Raw genomic sequence first — 20,676 nt, 5'->3', positions numbered from 1 at the left:
GGTGAGAGCTGTCAGAAATATATAAAAAGAAAAAGTCTGTCTTCTACCAGCATTTTTTTTAGATTCACCACTGTCAAAGGAAAAGGCCATTTTTTGAGCTGTGGATTTCTTGCCTCTTATGCACACAGATACCAAGAAATGTCTGAAGCAGTTGACCAAAAACTTTGCTCAACAATCCTACAAATTTTGCGCACATAATAATAGATTATAATATTTATTCAAAATGCAACAAAACAGCACAGAACGCTATCGGTACATTAACGTATGCATACAACACCAACTTTTCTCCGTCCATGTATTTCTCTTTGCACCTGCAGCAAATACAGTAATTCTCTATTGCTGTTCCGAACAAACGAATGGTGAAAACGCAACAAATACCTGTAATATTAGATGTTTCGACCAAAGTCGCAAGCACAAAAAAACCGCGTCTTCCCGAGATCACGTGACACTCGCAGAGTAATGTTGACCAGATGCGCAGATCTCAATGCTCACTCCAGAGATATTATTAATCTATGTCTGGACCCAAGGAGATTTCAATAATGAATATTCTAACCTCCTTGTCTAGACCGGCTTCAGTTTGAACTTTCATTTGTTCAGTGTTTATAAACAGCTGTCTGAAGTTTGTCAAGTTTTCGGTGTAACTGTCGCGCACCATTTTGCTACAACGCGTTGAAATTACGCTTGAAGTCATACTGCTGAATGAATCTGGCACAAAGGCTCATATACCTCAGACGGACAGTAGATGTTGGATTGCATAAGCTGTTTTATGCTATCATTTACAGACGACGGACATATTTGTGCCTCTTAAAACTGAAAAAGAATAAACAGTAGAGCAAACGAAGATCTTAGGAAATCATAGTGGATAAATATGAACGAGAAAGTTGCAGGTGTTTAAATGTACGTGTTAGTAGCACTTACCGTATTATAGTCAGTATTTACGAAGTGCAAACGCAAAAGTAAAATTAATACTAACGCGAAAAATAATTTTAATAAGCTAGGCCTCGCGAATACTTGATTTATTTGCAGCGTATATGCCGTAACGTTCAATTTTCTGCTATTCCAAGTTGCCTGGAGGTAAATCCCCTAAGGGTTGCGGTTCTCCCTTACATTGCAGTACTCGGTCACACTTTTGATTTAGCCCACTAGATACTTAAGCCCATTGTGTATCATTATAAGCATTGTGTTGCCCGTTTTAATATCACTTGTTATTGCATGTTCTTTATTTATGCATTTTCAAATGTTTATTTCAGGTTCCTTTTATTATTTGTTGTTGGTGTGTTGGGCTGTTTATTAATAGACAACCATCAATAACATGTTACATCATAAATAGGATACTCTTTTCCTAGCTAGCATGGGTGCACGCTGATGATGAAATTACTGTATCAAGAAAGTTGTTAAAATTTCTTTTTTAATATTTGTGACCTTGCAGTTATTAACTGTATGTGTAGTCTGTGCTGTCATAGGTTAAGCATGTGTAGAACCAGACAGAAATATGCCTTTCATATCATATTAATAGATTGTAGTAGTCAGTGCTCCAAACAGCTTTCGTAAAATTCTTAATTTAACTGTCAGGTGTCAGTTGCTTTTAATGTAAACATGTAGTCCACAGCCATCATGCCATTGCACTTTTTATTGTTTTTATAATTTGTTTTCTTAATTTCCAATTCCTTAGTTCATTCGTAAATGTTACAGAAATTTTAAACGACAGTAGAAACTGACTTGCATGTATATCGCTGGAAGTGTCATTGTAAATTCTGTGTTCTATGCAAATAATATTTGTGTAATAAAAGTTTTTCGTCCTGTCGAGTAAAGTTCCTGGTCAACAAAACAAAGATCTAATAGTTGTATTTGCTGGAGCAAGTGTATTTTTGTAGGACATACATTAAGATAATCTTCTCAGCCTCCCTAATGTTACGATCAGAAAAAGCAATTTTTCAATAAAGGACTCTTGTCTTTTTGTGATGTACGTACCATAAAGTGGTCTGCATTTGGGAAGTGGAGATCATTTTGCTTCTAGCTGTAATCTTGACAGGCCATAATTACTGAGAGAACTATGTAAGGCATCCGGTGTATTTTAGAATCCAGAACATCAAAGAGTCATGTAAGGCATCAGGTGTACTTTTAGAATTCAGAGCATCAAAGGATGTTTTTCCTCTTGTAACAAGTACTCTCTTAAGGAGTTTGTTATTTTCATTTGTTCGCCATTTAACTGAGTTAGTTGGTCATTCTCAAAGCAGCTTTTTGAAAAATAGTTTTGGCAAATATTAATAATTACCAGTCTTTCAATCATTTAGACCTTGTAAATTACACAACACTCAAGACAGTAGTAGAATTTACAAATATTGACAACTTTGAATGTTAAAATATATTTAACACATTGACTGCTCAAAAATGGCTCTGAGCACTATGCGACTTGAGGTCATCAGTCGCCTAGAACTTAGAACTAATTAAACCAAACTAACCTAAGGACATCACCCACATCCATTCCTGAGCCAGGATACGAACCTGCGACCGTAGCGGTCGCTCGGTTCCAGACTGTAGCGCCTAGAACCGCTCGGCCATTGACTGCCACAAGGCCGTCGGCAGGATAGCAGAGCCACCTGCTGTGGCTGCTGTTAGCCACACTACAGGCAACGTGTTAATTTAAAAGGACGTCTCTTCTATATGCTTGTATTGTATGAGTTCTGCTGTATGTACGAACTTAGTGGTTTGTAAAATTTTTTAAAGTGATAATCCATCCTTAATATACAGTTTATATTGTTTGATGTCTACTAAGGAAACTCTGGAATTATTCGTATTCATAAAGGTCGTGAGTTGAGACAAATGCCGTCTGTGATATTGGACAACTTATTTCATGAATTTGTTGTAATAGTAATGTTCTGCAAAACATATTATAGAAAAGTGTTATTTCTTAAAAGTGGTAATAGCAGTGTAAGTTTCATAGCCTGTGAAGAAGCAAACCTATGTAGCTAAATGAATCTTTGTGCTTTACTGGCACTTGAACAAAATATGTTTGTCTTATTTGGGCAGAGTCCTGTCCTACCTGTAGTGCACTTATGGTATACTATGGCTCTTCTGTTGCATGCTGCTGTTGGCAATTCATCATTGGTTGTAGCCAGTTAGTTGATATTATATGGTATCCAATGAAAGTTTCTAGATCTTATTATCAGGGTTGTAACAAATATTATGCTGTGTTTTCCCGGATATGTCATGATTTCGGAAGTGGCTGTTAGTTGTAACCTAATGGCACAGCTTAAATTGCTGTGAGTGAAATCAGCAGCAATGACGTTTATAGTCTTTGTTGCTACAAATATTTTTCTCATTTTTCTGAATGCGTCATGATTTACAAGGCTATGGCTAGGGTTGGACCTAACAGCTGAGCTTGAATTGATTTGAGTGAAACAGAATACCAGCTGACTTCCTAACGAATCATAGGAAATTACAAGTGTGCATGGTTATTCAAATCTGACTCTTGATTTGTTGTGTTCACTCATCACATGAACCTTTATCTTCAGCAGCACCCTACAGAAATGCTGTGGTACATTGTAAGTGCATGTTTTCTGAGTCCTGCCACTGAAGCTATGCAATTACACATCACACATCAGAGGTGAATGACAACTGTGTTTGCCGTCACTACTCCCTATGGTTCCTAACTCATAGTCAGTCTTATGTAGTGAGGCTGTCTTGCTTAAATACTTCATGTTTTGGCAGTGTCTGGAAGAGTTACGAGATGTGGTATCAAGTTGTACTCATGTATTTAATCAGTTATTTATGCACACAACACCAACTGTTCAAAGTAAATGACACCATCCACAACATCTTCCGTTTTGATGACACTGTAACCCAAGAATAAAAGAAAAACATTTCTCCATGAAAGTAGAACTCATTTCTTTGTGATTCACCCTTTGTATAGGGAATTTTCAGTTGCGGAACAGTAAGTGATATGCTTGCCTGAGGGTACTTCCCACTGTATCAATTATTAGTGCTCCTTTTCATTCCATTCACTTACTAAGCACGAGGGAAACACTAATACAAATGCTGTAATTAATCTAACATTATCCACATGCTCCCTATAGGAATGACACATATAGAAGTTTGTAGCATACACCTATATTCATCATTTAAGGTCATTCCTTGAATTTTGTTAGCAGGCTTTCTCAGGATAGTATGCATCTATTTGGAAGTTTCTGACAGTTCACTTCTTTCAGCACCTTGTGATGCTTTTCCATGCAGCAAACAAATCTGTGACAATTTTTGCTGCCCTTCTGTTTATACATTCAATATCTTGTGTTAGTCTTATTCTGTAAGGGTTCCACACGCTTGAAAAATATTCTGAGATGGGTCCCATAACATCTTGTGAGCATTTCTCTTTGTAGGCAGATTGCATTTCCCTAACGGTTTAACAGTGAACTAAATTCTGTCAGCTGCTTTACTTACAACTTAGTATATGTGTCCATTCTATTTCATATACCTATAAATTGTTGTATCCAAACATTTGTGTGAGTTGACTAATTCCAGTAGTGAGTCATTAATACTGTAGTCATAGGTACTACATTTATTTTTTTCTTTGTGTGTAGTGCACAAGTTTACATTTCTGAGTATTTAAAGCAAGTTGCCAGTGTTTCCACGTCTTTGAAACCTTACTAAGATCTGAGTGGGTAATTGTGCAGCATTTTGAGACAATACTTCATTATGCATAGCTGTATCATCTTTTTTAAAAAAGAAAAAAAACTGAGGTGGCTAGTAATATTGTCTGCAGTGTAATTAGTGTAGAATATGTATAGCAAGGGTCCCAACACACTTCCCTGAGGCCCATCCACAGTTATTTCTTTATCTGCCGATGACAAACTTTCAAGATATCCTGCTGCGTTCTCTCTACCGAGAAATTTTCAGTCCAGTCACAAATACTTTTGGTAATAAGTGTAGGTGTTGTACTGATTCAAATGCTTCTCAGAAATCAAGTAATATTACATTTACCTGCCATCCTCACCCCAATTTTCAAAATGTCATATGAGAAAAGTGCAAGTGAAGTTTCACATGGTCGATGTTTTTGGAATCCATGCTGGTTGGCGTGGAGGTGGTCATTCTGTTTGAGGAACTTCATCGTGTTTGAGTTCAGAATATATTTTAAGATTCTACAACAAATATATGTGAAGGATACTGGTGACCTGTGCATTTTTCCAACTAGTGGGCACAGTTTTTTTTTGTATGAGGCATCTACAATGTGGAATGCCGCAGAACTGTGTGTCTATGCTCCAGGGTTGCATCTGTATCTCCAGGATTCAATACAATGCTAGAATGACACATGTAACAGTACTAAAGGAGGAAATAGTTCCAACATGGAAAAAAATGCATAAGGATGCATTTTTTTTTTTTTTTTTTTTTTTTTTTTTTTTTTTTTTTTTTTTTTTTTTTTTTTTTTTTGTGAGGTATATCTCTTAGAAGAGTGGCTTTACCTTTGTATTATACCCTGCGTAAAACTACAGGTTTGTGAAATCTGTACAAAAGCACTATATACACTTCCCTTGATCTATACAGGTCAACAGCAGCTCACGATACCAAAACACACATAGCTACAAGAACATATTGAAATCAGACACTTCCCATTACCTATAAAGCTCAAAAACAACTAATGATACCAATAAAATTTAAATCAAGTACTTCCCCAAAGATATGTAAATCAACCCTAACTGCCAATACTAAAACATCAACCACCAACACATGCAGTAAATACCACCAACCAAAGAACACAGAAATACCCCACCAACCATCATAACACAAGAAAAATACAACCAAAAAAACGACTTCTCACCACAAAAGAGTTCTGGCTATACACAAGAGGTCAGACACCACAATCACACACAGCCACAGCCTTAAAAAAAACTCCCAACCCACCCACAACCTACCAACCTCCCCCACTCCCAACCCAACCTCCACCCTCCCCCAAAATCAAAGATCCATCAACAAAGAAAAACCAAAAAATAAACAGATCTCAATCACACACTACAACTCAAAAGCAACTGCAACAAAATAGAACCTCCACAACATAATCATAAAACAACTACCATCCCCCACCCACCTACCTCCACAAACTTACCAACAACCCCCACCTGAGCCACAGCAACCCCCCCCCCCCCCCCCCTCTCATAACACATCCTTAACCAACCACCTTCGGCCTATACATTTTACTAATAGCCCTTAAAAAAAGTGAAAAATGCAATAGTTTCCAGGGATGCTCTTCCGCCAACAATACTCATCTAAATCAGACTGAAGGTTAGAAGAACGCCTCTTCCCCCTCCCAATAACTGACTTAACCCCCCCCCCCCCCCAACCCCCTCTATTGTATTTGTGCATGCCCCAGTCTCATAAATCTTGAATTCTAAACTATGGTTAACAACTAAATGATCATACCCCCTCTGGCCCAACCACCTATAAGATGAAATAGCATCGGAAACTATTGTGCTACCCTCCTCTATAAATTCCTCAATAAATCCCACCAATTCCCTTTTCATGCGCCCCTCCACAACCCTAAAAACACACTCTGAAAAACCACCCCCAGATACAACAGCCCCTCACACCCGTAAACCAACCAGAGACTTACCCCTCCCAGACATTCTCTTCCCAAACTGCGGCTCATCAACCTGCGCAGCCACCCCAGGCACACCCAACTGACCCCTGTACTTAATATATTCATAAAAAACTTCCCTACAAAATTAAAAGCAGTCATAAACTGTCCTCTCACTAACATCAGTCTCATGTGTACAAAAACTATGGGAGGATCCATAACAAAAATAATACATCATCAACACTATCTCACATGCCCAACCTAGACCTGTCAAACCAGGTACTACACCTTATGGAGGGCCATAAGTTGTCCCTACAGCACCGCCACATGTAGCAGTCCGTGATCCGAGTTGCCAGAACTCTGGCAGGTCCGCATAATTTCCTCTTCCTTTTATGTCGTCTATCATCTTGTATCTCCGTCTTCCTCTCCATCTTCTCCCACAAACCAGTCCTTCCAAAGCATCTGCTATCAAGCACTCCCTTCTCAATGAATGTCCCAACCAGTTCTTTCTCCTTTCTCTTATAATCTTCAGCAGACATCTTCTCTCACCAAACCTTTCCAATACTCTTTCATTACTCACTCTTTCCATCCAGCTTATCCTCGCCACCCTCCTCCACATCCACGTCTCAAATGCTTCTAACCTTTTTTTCATCCTCTCGTCTCAGTATCCATGTTTCTGACCCATACCATGTCACACTCCAGACAAAATATTTGCCAAGCATTTTCCTTAAACTTTTATCTAATTTGCCACATAAGTCTTCTCTTTCTGTTGAATGCCTCCTTTGCTATGATGGTTTGAGTTTTCACCTTCTGGTGACATCTCAAGTCTTCAGTTATTGTACTTCCAAGATATTTAAATGCACTTACTTGGTTAATGGTAGATACTCTTTGTTTTTGCTGTGTTTATTTGCATCCCATATTCCATACAAGCTCCATTCAGATCTTTCAGCATGTTATTCGCTGTCTGCTCACTTTCTGCCATTAATACCATATCATCAGCAAATCTTATACATTCTATTCTCTTTCCACCAATACATATTCCTCTTTTCCCATCTAAGCTTTTAGCAATAATCTCTTCAAGGTATGCTTTAAACAACAGTGGGGAGAGGCAACAACCTTGTCTAACACCTCGTCCAATGCTGCTTCCTTCTGACATTCCATTTCCAATCCTTATCCTTACTTTCTGGTGTAAATATAGATTCTGTATTAGGCATCTCTCTTTCCAATCTACTCCTTTCCTTTTCAAAATATCCATCAGCTTATTCCACTGAAGTATGTCAAAATCCTTTTCTAAATCTACAGGGTGTTACAAATAGGTATTGCCAAACTTTCTGGAAACATTCCTTACACACAATGAAAGAAAATATGTTATGTGGACATGTGTCCGGAAATGCTTACTTTCCATGTTAGAGCTCATTTTATTACTTCTCTTCAAATCACATTAATCCTGGAATGGAAACACACAGCAACAGAACGTACCAGCGTGACTTCAAACATTTTGTTACAGGAAATGTTCAAAATGTCCTCCGTTAGCGAGGATACATGCATCCACCCTCCGTTGCATGGAATCCCTGATGCGCTGATACAGCCTTGGAGAATGGCGTATTGTATCACAGCCGTCCACAATACGAGCACAAAGAGTCTCTACATTTGGTACCGGGGTTGCGTAGACAAGAGCTTTCAAATGCCTTCATAAATGAAAGTCAAGAGGGTTGAGGTCAGGAGAGCGTGGAGGCCATGGAATTGGTCCGCCTTTACCAATCCATCGGTCACCGAATCTGTTGTTGAGAAGCGTAGGAACACTTCGACTGAAATGTGCAGGAGCTCCATCGTGCATGAACCACATGTTGTATCGTACTTGTAAAGGCACATGTTCTAGCAGCACAGGTAGAGTATCCCATATGAAATCATGATAACGTGTTCCATTGAGCGTAGGTGGAAGAAAATGGGGCCCAATCAAGACATCACCAACAATGCGTGCCCAAACGTTCACAGAAAATCTGTGTTGATGACGTGACTGCACAATTGCATGCGGATTCTCATCAGCCTACACATGTTGATTGTGAAAATTTGCAATTTGATCACGTTGGAATGAAGCCTCATCCGTAAAGAGAACATTTGCACTGAAATGAGGATTGACACATTGTTGGATGAACCATTCGCAGAAGTATACCCATGGAGGCCAATCAGCTGCTGATAGTGCCTGCACACGCTGTACATGGTACGGAAACAACTGGTTCTCCCGTAGCACTCACCATACAGTTACGTGGTCAACGTTACCTTGTACAGCAGCAACTTCTCTGACACTGACATTAGGGTTATCGTCAACTGCACGAAGAATTGCCTTGTCCATTGCAGGTGTCCTCGTCGTTCTAGGTCTTCCCCAGTCGCAAGTCATAGGTTGGAATGTTCCGTGCTCCCTAAGACGCCGATCAATCGCTTCGAACGTCTTCCTGTCGGGACACCTTCGTTCTGGAAATCTGTCTCTATACAAACGTACAGCGCCACGGCTATTGCCCCATGCTAATCCATACAGCAAATGGGCATCTGCCAACTCCGCATTTGTAAACATTGCACTGACTGCAAAACCATGTTCGTGATGAACACTAACCTGTTGGTGCTACATACTGATGTGCTTGATGCTAGTACTGTAGAGCAATGAGTCACATGTCAACACGAGCACTGAAGTCAACACTGCCTTCCTTCAATTGGGCCAACTGGCAGCGAATCGAGGAAGTACAGTACATACTGACGAAACTAAAATGAGCTCTAACATGGAAATTAAGCATTTCCGCACACATGTCCACATAACATATTTTCTTTATTTGTGTGTGAGGAACGTTTCCTGGAAGTTTGGCTGTACCTCTTTGTAACACCCTGTATAAAAGCAGCAAAGATTTCTCTACCTTTCTCGATATATCTTTCCCCTATAGTTCTTAACAGGCCAATAGCATCTCTTGTTCCTTTTCCAAATCCGAACTGCTCCTCTGCAATCCCTCTATCCAGCTTGCCATATAGCCTTCTGTTCAACACTCTCAGCAACACCTTAGCTGCATGAGAAATTAGACTGATGGTCCTGTGCTAATCACATTTTTTAGTGTTTCTCTTTTTCTCTACTAGTATAATAACTGGTGCAAGGAAGTCCTCAGGCCATTCCCCTTCATCATATGTCTCATTACAGGGGTAGACTATTTCTTTTCTTGTCTTATTTCCCAGATTCTTCAATAGTCCTGCTGGCAAATCATCAATTCCACATGCCTTCCTATTCTACATCTCCTTCAGTGCCTTTTCTACATCTGCCTCCAAGATGGTAAGGCCCTTTCCATCTTCCAGCACAAATTGCCCCGCTTCAACCTTAATTTCGCTTTCTATTTCATCCCCCTTATACAGGCATTCAATATATTCTTGCCATCTGTTCAAAACACCTGTGATTCTTCTTCTAGAGTACCATCCACTCTTTCTATTTCCATGTTATTCCTCTTTCTTTTACATTCAAAAACTATCTCACAAGCCAGTCTACACAATATTTCGTACTTTCCATCTATCTCCATTTTCTCTGTTTCATCACATTTCTGTTTTATCAGTTTTCCCCTTGCTTCTTCAGTTTCTCTTCTTAATTCATTATTCAGCTTCCTGTACATCTTTTTTCCTTCTTCAGTTTCTACGTTTTTCCACTTTCTTCGCTCTTCCAACCTTTGCAACATGTTTTCTGTTATCCATTCTTTCCTGGTACTTTGGGATACTCTAACTCCTAGTACTTCTTTGATAGATTCCATGAGTTCTTCCCTCATTTTTATCCATTTGTCATTAACCTTTCATCAACACTACCTCTGTACCATTTTTTCATAAATCTGTTTTCCAAATCTGATGCCTTTCCTAGCTCTTTGAGTCTTTCTATGTTTAGTCTTTCTTTTGCTTTACCTCTCCAGACCTTTTTCAACTTGACTTGTATTTCTCCCACTATTAGGTTGTGGTCTGAATTTATATCTGCTCCTGGATAAGCTTTGGCATTCTTCAAACAGTTCCTGAACGTTTTTTTGTATCAGGATGTAGTCCAAATGATATATTTACCATTCAGATTTGATATCCATGTGTAACATTTCCTTTTGTGGTGTTCAAATAATGTGTAAACCACTGCTAATGAATTTTCTTTACAGAATCTAATTAGTCATTCACCTCTCTCATTTCTTATTCCTAATTCAAATTTTACTACTGTATCTCACCCCCCCCCCCCCCCCCCCCCCCCTTCGTCTGGAAGCTACAGCACTGTGTTAGCCTTTCCCCGTCCCACGAAAAACATGGCTACGCAAACTTGCGACTTACAGTTCAGTCCAATGTTGGCAAAGCCTTCAAGCTGACACTTCGTCTCCCACTTCCCGGGCTGTAGATTCTGCTACCCGTTCTTCGCCCTCACCGGCAAAGATGGTTGCAATGCAGCCAGCGAACCATCAATTCCAAAAGGAATATTCCCAGGAAGATTTCTTGCGTACCCCGAGTTTGCGGCCGTCTGGCTCTTCTGCCAATCGCCAAAAGCCAAAACAATCATCCAAAGGCAAACAGTCTTCCCCCTCTCAGACTCATTAGCCCTCTTCAACTCGTCGGTCCCTTTCAACTGAGCAACACCGGGCAAGTTCCATCGATCCTGCTGTGTTGATTGACGAAGATCCTCCAACTGTGGATTCTAGTGGCCACCCTCCTTTGATGGCTTGCCCTAAGTGGCTGATGAGGTGAGTGTTTCTTCTCCATTCTCTGGTGTTTCTAAATTTTATGGCCCTTTTACAATGAAAAATCTGTGGCCTTTGTTGTAACATAGTGGGCTTCCAGCTACTCCTGCAACCGCAATGTCCGCTTGTAGTCTGTATCCAAGAAACCAAGCTATGTCCTCAAGACCATTTTGTTCTTTCCCATTTTACTTCACTACGAATGGACCTTTCCCTTATGGCAGGGATTCCTCCTCATGGTGGGGTCATGGTGCTTCTACGGAATGATGTTTGTCATCGTCCTATCGCCTTGCACACCCACCTGCAAGCAGTTTCTGCCCATATTTTCCTTCCTAAATTTAACTTTTCCCTCTGCACCATCTATATCCCTTTGTCTTCTGCCGTCACTAGAGCAGACCTGATGCAGCTTATTGCTTAGCTTCCTACACCTTTTCTGCTCCTCGGTGACACCAATGCCCATCATCCTCTTTGGGGCTCGCCTGTCGCCTGCCCGAGAGGTTCTCTTTTGGCGGATCTTCTTAATCATCTTAATCTCGTGTGCCTTAACACCGGCAAAGCCACATTTCTCTCTGATTCCACGCACACTTATTCCCACTTAGACCTCTCGATCTGTTCTGCCCAGCTCGCTCGACGTCTCGAGTGGTGTGCTCTTTCCCATACTTACCCGAGTGACCACTTCCCATGTGTGACTCACCTATACAATCGTACCCCGCCACAGCAGCTCGCTCATTGGAAATTCTCTCTTGCTGACTGAAGGCTATATTCCTCCTTGACAGTCTTTGATGACCGACCGTTTCCCAACTGCGATGATCAGGTCGAGCACCTTGTGGACGTTATCCTCTTGGCTGCCGAATCCTCTATCCCTCATGCTACTACTTCTCCCCGTCAGGTCCCGGTCCCTTGGTGGACTGTGGAGTGCGGCAGTGCGATTTGTGCCCGACAACGTGTGCTTCATGTTTTTCGCCGTCATCCTACGTTAACAAACTGCATCCACTACAAGCAACTATGTGCGCAGTGCCGTCGCACTATTAAGGAAAGCACGAAAGCATGCTGTGTTTCCTTCACCAGCTCATTCAACAGATTTACTCCGTCTTCTCTTGTTTGTGGTGGTCTGCACCGGATTTCTGGGGCTACCACCCACTCCCCGATTTCTAGTCTGACTGTGACGGGAAACGTTATAGTTGACCGTGTTGATGTTTCCAACGCTTTGGGTCGGTACTTTGTGGAGGTTTCAAGTTCCACCCACTACCATCCTACCTCACTTCCTTGGAAACAGGTGGAGGAGGCTCGTGCAATCTCTTTTCTTTGAATCGAGAATGCTACAATACTCTTTTTACTATGAGGGAGCTTGAGCATACTCTCTCCTCATCCAGGTCTTCTGTTCGTGGGCCTGATACAATCTATGTCCTTATACTGCAGAATCTTCCTCCTGTGGGAAAACGCTTTCTCCTCAATACCTACAACAGTATTTGGACTGTCGGTGTATTTCCCATGCTCTGGCGTGAAGCTACTATTGTTCCCCTACCTAAGCCTGGTAAAGATAAATCTCTTCCTTCCAGCTATCGTCCAGTTTCCCTTACCAGCAGCGTTTGTAAGGTGATGGAGCACATGGTCAATGGTCGATTAGTGTGGTGGCTGGAGTCACATCACCTTCTCACTAATGTTCAGTGTGGGTTCTGAAAGCACACCTTCGCGGTTGATCATCTCGTCACGCTGTCGACATTCATCATGAACAATTTTCTGCAGAAGCGACGAACAGTGGCAATTTTCTTTGATTTGGAGAAAGCCTATGATACCTGTTGGTGGACAGGCATTCTACGTACTTTGCACACATGGGGCCTCCGCGGTCGTCTTCCCACTTTCATCTGGGAATTTTTAACGGACCGAGTTTTCTGGATGCGTGTGGGTTCCTCCTTATACCACACATTTTCAGAGGAGAATGGGGTGCCTCAGGGCTCCGTACTGAATGTCATCCTCTTCGCCATAGCCATCAACCCCATTATGGACTGCTTTCCAGCTGGCATTTCCGGCTCTCTTTTCGTGGACGACTTTGCTATTATTGCAGCTCCCAGCAGACATGTCTTCTACAATGCTGTCTTTAGTGTTGTCTGGACTGTCTCTATTTGATGAGTGTCACAAATGGTTTCCGCTTTTCTGTTATCAAATCCGTTTGCGTCGACTTCTGGCGGTACAAGGCGTTTCTTCCACTGTCCTTGTGACAGGGCCAAAATGCTCTCCCGTTCTTGGATGCAACAAAGTTCTTAGGGCCTACGTTTGATAGGAAACTCAGTTGGTCACTCCATGTGTCCTACCTGGCGGCACGCTGCACCCGGTCCCTCAGTGTCCTTCATGTATTCGGTGGCTGGGTGGCTGACCAGACTGTCCTCCTCTGCCTCTATCGATCTCTTATCCGCTCCAAGTTGGATTATGGATGCATTTTCTACTTCTGTGCATGGCCTTCTATCTTACGCCGTCTAAATACAATACATCATTTGGGTATCCGTCTTGCCACTGGTGCCTTTCATACCAGCCCTGTTGAGAGTCTCTACGCAGAAGCCGGTGAACTACCACTGACATACCGGCGCGACATCCTACTCAGTAGGTGTGCGTGTCGGCTTTCTTCCATGCCAGGCCACCCAACCTTTACCCCTTTTTTTGATGACATTCTTGACCGCCAGTATGAGATGTACGTTTCTTCTCTGCGGCCTCCCGGTGTCCACTTTTGTCACCTGCTTCAGCAGCTGCGGGTCACACTTCCTACCACTTTCTGAATAGGGGAAAGCCCTTCACCACCTTGGCTTCAGACACAGGTTTGTGTTCATTTTGACCTCAGCTCATTCCCGTAGGATTCGACTCCCGAGCTGACCTATCACTGCAAATTTCTCGAACTTTGCTCACAACTTGCCGATAGCATATTCTTCTACACTGATGGTTCGAAGTCTGCCCACGGTGTTGGCTGTGCTTTTGTTGTCGGGGCTGATAAGTTTCAATACTGGCTTCTCGACCAGTGCACAGTTTTTACAGCAGAACTTTTTGCCCTCTATCAGGCTGTTCACTATGTACGTAGGCACCAGCTCGCTCGCTGTGTGATTTGCTCTGACTCCCTCAGTGCACTTCAGAGTCTAAATGATCCCGATCCAGTCCACCCCATCATTTGACGGATCCAGGACTGCCTCCATTTGTTCCCGGATGGGGGAGCCCAAGTGATGTTCATGTGGGTTCCTGGCCATGTTGGTTTGCCTGGGAATGACGCTGATGATACTGCAGCCAAGGCCGCCGTCCATCTCGGTCGGCCCGCTTCTTACTCTGTTCCTTCACAAGATATTTGTACTTTTCTCTATCAGTGTATCACATTACCATTGGTGCTCCCTTCATGGAAGCACACTCAGAGAAGTGAAACCTCTCCCAACAGCCTGGTCGACTTCCTCCCGGCCGTCTCGCCATGAGGAAGTAATGTTAGCTTGGTTGTGAATAGGGCACTGCCGTTTTAGTCACCGCCACTTGTTGAGTGGCGACCCTGCACCCAGTTGTCCTTTCTGTAGCCAGCCATTAACAGTCAGACATTTCCTGATCCTCTGCCCTTATTTTAGCCACTTATGTCTCAGGGTCGGGCTGCCGCCCACTTTGCCGGACATTGTAGCGGATGACGTGCGAGCTGTGGCTCGCGTTTTAAGTTTTTTTTAAATGCAGTAAAATGGCAAAAGAGATTTGATTTCTACCTGGTGACTCCGGTTTCTTGTCGACATCATTTAGTTACTGTTCCGTAACGTCTTGATGTTTTAGATTTGTTTTTTTCTTCCATTTTGTATTGGACCTCATAATGGTTTTTTCCCTCGCAGTCCCAGCATTCTCTGGTTCTTTACTGGGCACTTATGACCTTAGATGTTTTGCGCCCTAAAATGCCACAAAAAAAAAAACCCTACTGTATCTTCATCTCTTCTTTCGCCCACAACTGCATTCCAGTCCCCCATGATGATAATGCAGCATTGCTGTTTTATTTCTCAATGAGTTCTTATATTTTCTCATAATATTCTTCCACTTCCTCATCTCTGTGCTGGCTGGTTGGCATATATACCTGTATTAACACCAAATCTTTTGAACTACCCTTCAGTCATATCATCATTAGTCCTCCATCAATGTATTGTACCTTCATTACCTTATTTTTCAACTTTTGTCACCGAGCGAGGTGGCGCAGTGGTTAGACACTGGACTCGCATTCGGAAGGACGACGGTTCAATCCCGCGTCCGCCCATCCTGATTTAGGTTTTCCGTGATTTCCCTAAATCACTCCAGGCAAATGCCGGGATGGTTCCTCTGAAAGGGCACGGCCGACTTCCTTCCCCATCCTTCCCTACTCCGATGAGACCGATGACCACGCTGTCTGGTCTCCTTCCCCAAACCAACCAACCAACTTTTGTCCTATCAAAATTCCTACTCTATTTTCACCACTCTTGATTTCCCCTAAGTAAAAGAGCTTATAATCTCTACTTTCTACCTCCCCATCTCTCAGATTATGTAGTCAGTTGCCCAAACATTTCTTTCAAACTTTTCAATTCTGTATCAGCTACAGGGTAGTAAAAACTCAGTTTTGTATTTCTCCTCTGGAAATTGGGCCCTACAAACCATGTCATCACTTCCATAATCAAATTGCTTTATCTTCTTTTCAGTTCTCTTTTCTTGAAATTTTGGCTCAGTCAGTAAACTTTCAGGTATATTTTTTGCACTTATCTGTGCATTAACAAAACCTTCTTCATGGAAATTCTCAATAAACTTCACTAAACTTTTGAGGGATTTAGTTGCTACTTTTACATCCACATTTTCTGCTTGAAGTGCTGTACTTGCTGTGTTAATGATAAAGAGAAACTGACACCATATGACAACACCTACAATAAATTCGGAAGTTTTCTAATTTGTTCACAGAAAGCGAGTATGCTTCACTCTTTGTTTTCAGTTCAACAGTGCTATTGCTCATCTGAAGAAGGCCATCTTTTACATCTCTTGCCTAGTACCTCGTAGCTTTGACGCTCTCCAACCTATTTGCCCCATTAGTACCTGAAAGTCTCTTCACTGTTAGGTTTGCACTCCAAAAGCAATGTATATTCTTTGAATTATACCAAAAAATGTGACTACTTTTGCTGTGCATGTAGTCACACCTGATACCACAAGATTAAGACTCTGCAGAGCACATGACATATAAAATGCTCTTGGATCACACTTTAGGATTCAGGCTTGAACATCACTTTAGTGATGTATGATAGTAGATAGTGACCTTTCATATTTGCACCAGTATCATAACTTTGGCCTGAACAATTGTGAATATTGAGCCTTAGTTGATCTAGTTTCAACAAAAGGGTTTCCTGTTGAAGTGACATTCAGAAAGTCGAGAAAGCGTTCTTCTGCAGTCTCTTTGTTTTAAGTTTACAAACCGAACAATCATTGTCATTTGTGCATTGCGATCAGAAGTACAGTTTTCATAGATTTTTACCGACTTTAAATGTTCCTGTAAAACTGGGTCAGATTCTCCTATCATGCCAGTCGAACCCTGAAAATTACCATTATTATCTTGATCAGTTTGTCACTGGTTCCTCTTAAGGCCATATCACACTGCGCCATCTCTCTGATGGAGAGTATAATTCTCTTTAGGACCATACACCAGTGTTCTTTATGTTTTTGTAGTAGTTCAAGGTTAATTCAATCAATACGACTTTTTTCTTCCAGCTGTACCTCACATTCTGTTCATTTTTTGTATATATTATGTGGTTAAATGTTTGTCCATGCTCATGATGCCATTTTCCTTAATGAACCAATCACTCGACAGGTTGTTTGAACAAAATCCAAAAAGTTTACAGCAATAACAAAATCGTTGTCAGTAAATGTTGAATACACAAACCATTTTCCATCCCTTATTTCTCCATTGAACAAAGTTCTTAAGTAAATATGAGTTGAAAATTTTCTTCTGTTTTCATATAAAGGACAATCAGAATTTACAATTTTAATAGGATCTTTCTGTACAGTTTCATCTGTCATGGACGATGTTAACATTATTAGGTCAAGTACCTGGGTCCGGATTTGTGATTATTTCACAGCCTACTGGAATGTGGGATAGCAGGAGGTTTGCGTTCCAATACTTCATTTACACTTATATCTAAAGCACTAAATGATGTGTGGCTACTGCTAATGCCATCACCGTTTCCAAACAAAATACATTTTTATTCTTAATTAGTGAAGATATTGGTCAAAGAAACTTTTCGAAAGTGCCTTTTGTGAGTTCAAAAATTGTTCATGATGTAGCCTTTTCTTGTTCTTTAGAGTACCTGAATTATATTTCCTAAATCTGCCCTTCACATAAGACATTTCCCTGTCAGCACTTTAAACTTCACAGCACAGGAAAAATACTATATCTTAACACAGAATGCACACACAACACACAAAACAGTGTGAACTGGAAACTTATACTTGAACTCATGCCAATGAACGAATTACTCTGTGACAGTCACCCGCTGATTGATGAATGTAATGCTTGATTGTTAACCACAACAGTGAGTTGCAAGAGCTTGGAGGGAAGCTGAGAGATAATGACTTGGATATATTTTAATTTATGAATGAGCAATAGCCATATGTTAACAAAAGACATTACAATCTTGCATCCCTATCATAGTCCTTGGTTCCCTTGACTCCGATACAGCAATAGTTATCTGTGAAGTATACCAGTAGCTATGTAGTCATGTTACAGTGGGTATATAATTCAGTTACATTGCATTCATATTAAAATTAAAAGTTGTTTCAGAAACACCTTAGTTTATTTTTTCAATTTATCTATAATACCAAAATTTCAGTTGATGTTTTAAAGTTCCCTTCTGATTCCTTGCCCAGGGCCCCTAGAGGCGTGGGACCTTGTGGCTGCACAGGTTACACATGCCTAAGGCTGGTCCTGTATGTGCTGTAGCAAACCATAATATCAGTCCAAGGTGACAAATAACTTCACTCCTTGCACTCTGAGAAAATTTGGAATTCATGTAACAAATTCAGCAATAGTTCTATCGTTTGTTACATGAGGACTAGGGAGCAGCTATTTGTAATGTTTTTGAGTGGTTGCTACCAGCCATTAAGAGATGTTCTGTTGCCAAACAGTTGAGGTTCGGTGCAGTTCCTGATTTATCTCACTAGTTTTTGGACAAATAATAATTTGTAAGGTTGCATCTAACATTTTTTTCACCATTCACACCAAACAATATAGTATAATGGTTGAGACATTGGAGAGACGTTCGAGAGACGTTGGATTCATATTCAACATGAGTGCATTTCAAATTGCTTTAACGATGCTAAGACATTAAACCCTATCTTTTAACTTTTCATCCCACTCTTCTGCCAGAATGCCCTAACACCGTTACCATTTGAACATTTTCAGCCATGCTGTTGCTCTGAGGATAGCAAAATAATGTTTACTTCGGTGTTAACCATTTGCCCTTCTGTAAAAACTCTATAGCAGAATTGTTTTTGGGTTAATTATGGGACATATATGCAAAAATCAAGTACCAGTGGAATTCTTTTGTGACTAGATCCCCGTTTCATTGTTCTTGAAACCAAGAATGAAATGTGAATGTTTTCCAGCCGTATGCATTTGGAGCTAATTGCAAAGACCAGTGTTGAATGTCAGTACTTTATTGAGTGGACTCCCCCCCCCCCCCCCCTCCCCCCATCCTACACCCAATTCAGTAATGGCTCAAAATGTGGAATTCATTTCTGCTGCAGCGTGCAGTGGTGAAGAATACAACTGCCTGTTCTCCATGTGGAAGTTGGATTCTGCATTGCCTGCAGCTCGTCACAAGTCACCTGGCACAATAGGATCCATTATAGTATGTTGCAGCACCTCACAGGGCAAAACAAACAAATCCTCCTTGCCCTTTTAACCTCATTTGGGAGTCAGGACACTTTCCTGATTCATGATGTGAAGCAATTTTCGTTTCACTTTTAAAACCTAGGAAGAACTGTCCATACCTGAGTAGTTACCATAGTGTACCCTCTTTAGCAGCATGGTTAAGAGTTTGGGATGGGTGCTCACCTGCTGCCGTGTCTGAATGTTAAACTCTGGGCAGCTCCTTAGTTGTTTTCAGTGTTCCACCTTTGATAACCTGGCCCTCCTGGAAGGCTCTCCAGTGCTGACATCGCTTAACAGGTATATTTTTTGACATCTAAAATTCCTATCATACTACTTGGAGAAATGTTATCATTGTGGGGAATACCATGAATGGGGGTTTTCAAGGATGTCTTCCCATCTTTATGTGGTCCTCCCTCTCAGCAAGCTAAATTAGGTATTGAGTTGGTGACAACCTCTCTGATAACATTGAGCAGGAGAACAGTGTGCCTCAAGGTATTGTTGTAAGTGTGACTGTCTTTTTCACAGCTATTAACAGTATCATGTTGGTAGTTAACATCTTGTCCAGTGTTTTCTGTTTGCCGATGACTTCTCTGGCTTTTGTTACTCCTCAAGCCTTGCAACAATAACTTGTCAGTTGCAAGTGGGTATTCAGTGGTTGGAGGAATGGACAGAGAAGAGGGATTTTAATTTATCTGCTGAGCGGTCTATGTATGTTCTTTCTAACCATTCTCATTTTGTTTTAAACTTTCCTGAGTTGAGGTGGAGGGACACCCCTCTTAATTTTAAAGACACAGTGAGGTTTTTGGGCTTCATATTTACTTCTAAATTTGCAAGGTTGCCTCACCTTCTAGTCCTGAAAAGACAGTCTCTAAAAAGCACCCAGTTTTTGAAAATGTCTTTGCTGCATTTCATGAGGAGCAGGCCGAACTTGTCTGCTCCAGGTGTACAGGGTCTTCATGCAATCTTGATGTGGTTATGGGTGTGCGGGTGTGCACAACCATCTTATTTAAAAATGTTGGACTAGGTGCGCCATGCAGCAATTCACTGGCCAATGAAGTGTTTAGAACAAATCCTGTACGAAGTCTTGAGGCTAGTGATCTGCCGCTTCACATCAAGCAATGACTCCCCATGGTGTGACAAGCCTTTAAAATGATTGATATGCAAAATACATGTGCATACCATACAGTTGTTCAGCCACCATTGGAAAGACTTTTTCATAAATACAACAAGCAATGAATTCATGCAAAGGATTGCATTTTAGAGATGGATGTGGCTGATTTTTAAGTTTTACACCAATGAGAAAATGTCCACCTTGGCCCTTACAGAAACTCAGAATTATTTTAGACTTGACAAAATATAAAGGTTGCAATTTTACATTTCAGTATCTGCTTTTAACATTTTAGTAGGCATCACAGTTTTAAAGCTGTGTACACTGATGGACCTAAACAAAGGGAATCCTCTGCCTGTTCAGTAGTGTTCCCCAACCTGGTCTTCAGGATTCACCTCTCCCA

The 20,676-nt window shown here is 41.2% G+C and overlaps 1 protein-coding gene across 1 annotated transcript in view; it reads left to right on the top strand.

The window, feature by feature from the left end:
• The first annotated feature begins 509 nt into the window (after positions 1-509).
• Positions 510-20,676, top strand: part of LOC124796263 — a 374,071-nt gene continuing 353,904 nt past the window's right edge. The window contains exon 1 of the mRNA XM_047260374.1: positions 510-897. The gene's annotated coding sequence lies outside the window, so the exon portion shown is untranslated. The remainder of the gene's footprint in view (positions 898-20,676) is intronic.

Source organism: Schistocerca piceifrons, chromosome 4 (assembly GCF_021461385.2).
Source record: "Schistocerca piceifrons isolate TAMUIC-IGC-003096 chromosome 4, iqSchPice1.1, whole genome shotgun sequence".
In the NCBI taxonomy this organism is placed as follows: domain Eukaryota; kingdom Metazoa; phylum Arthropoda; class Insecta; order Orthoptera; family Acrididae; genus Schistocerca; species Schistocerca piceifrons.
Note: the sequence above shows the minus strand (reverse complement) of the source record. Positions and strands in the feature narration are given on the sequence as shown.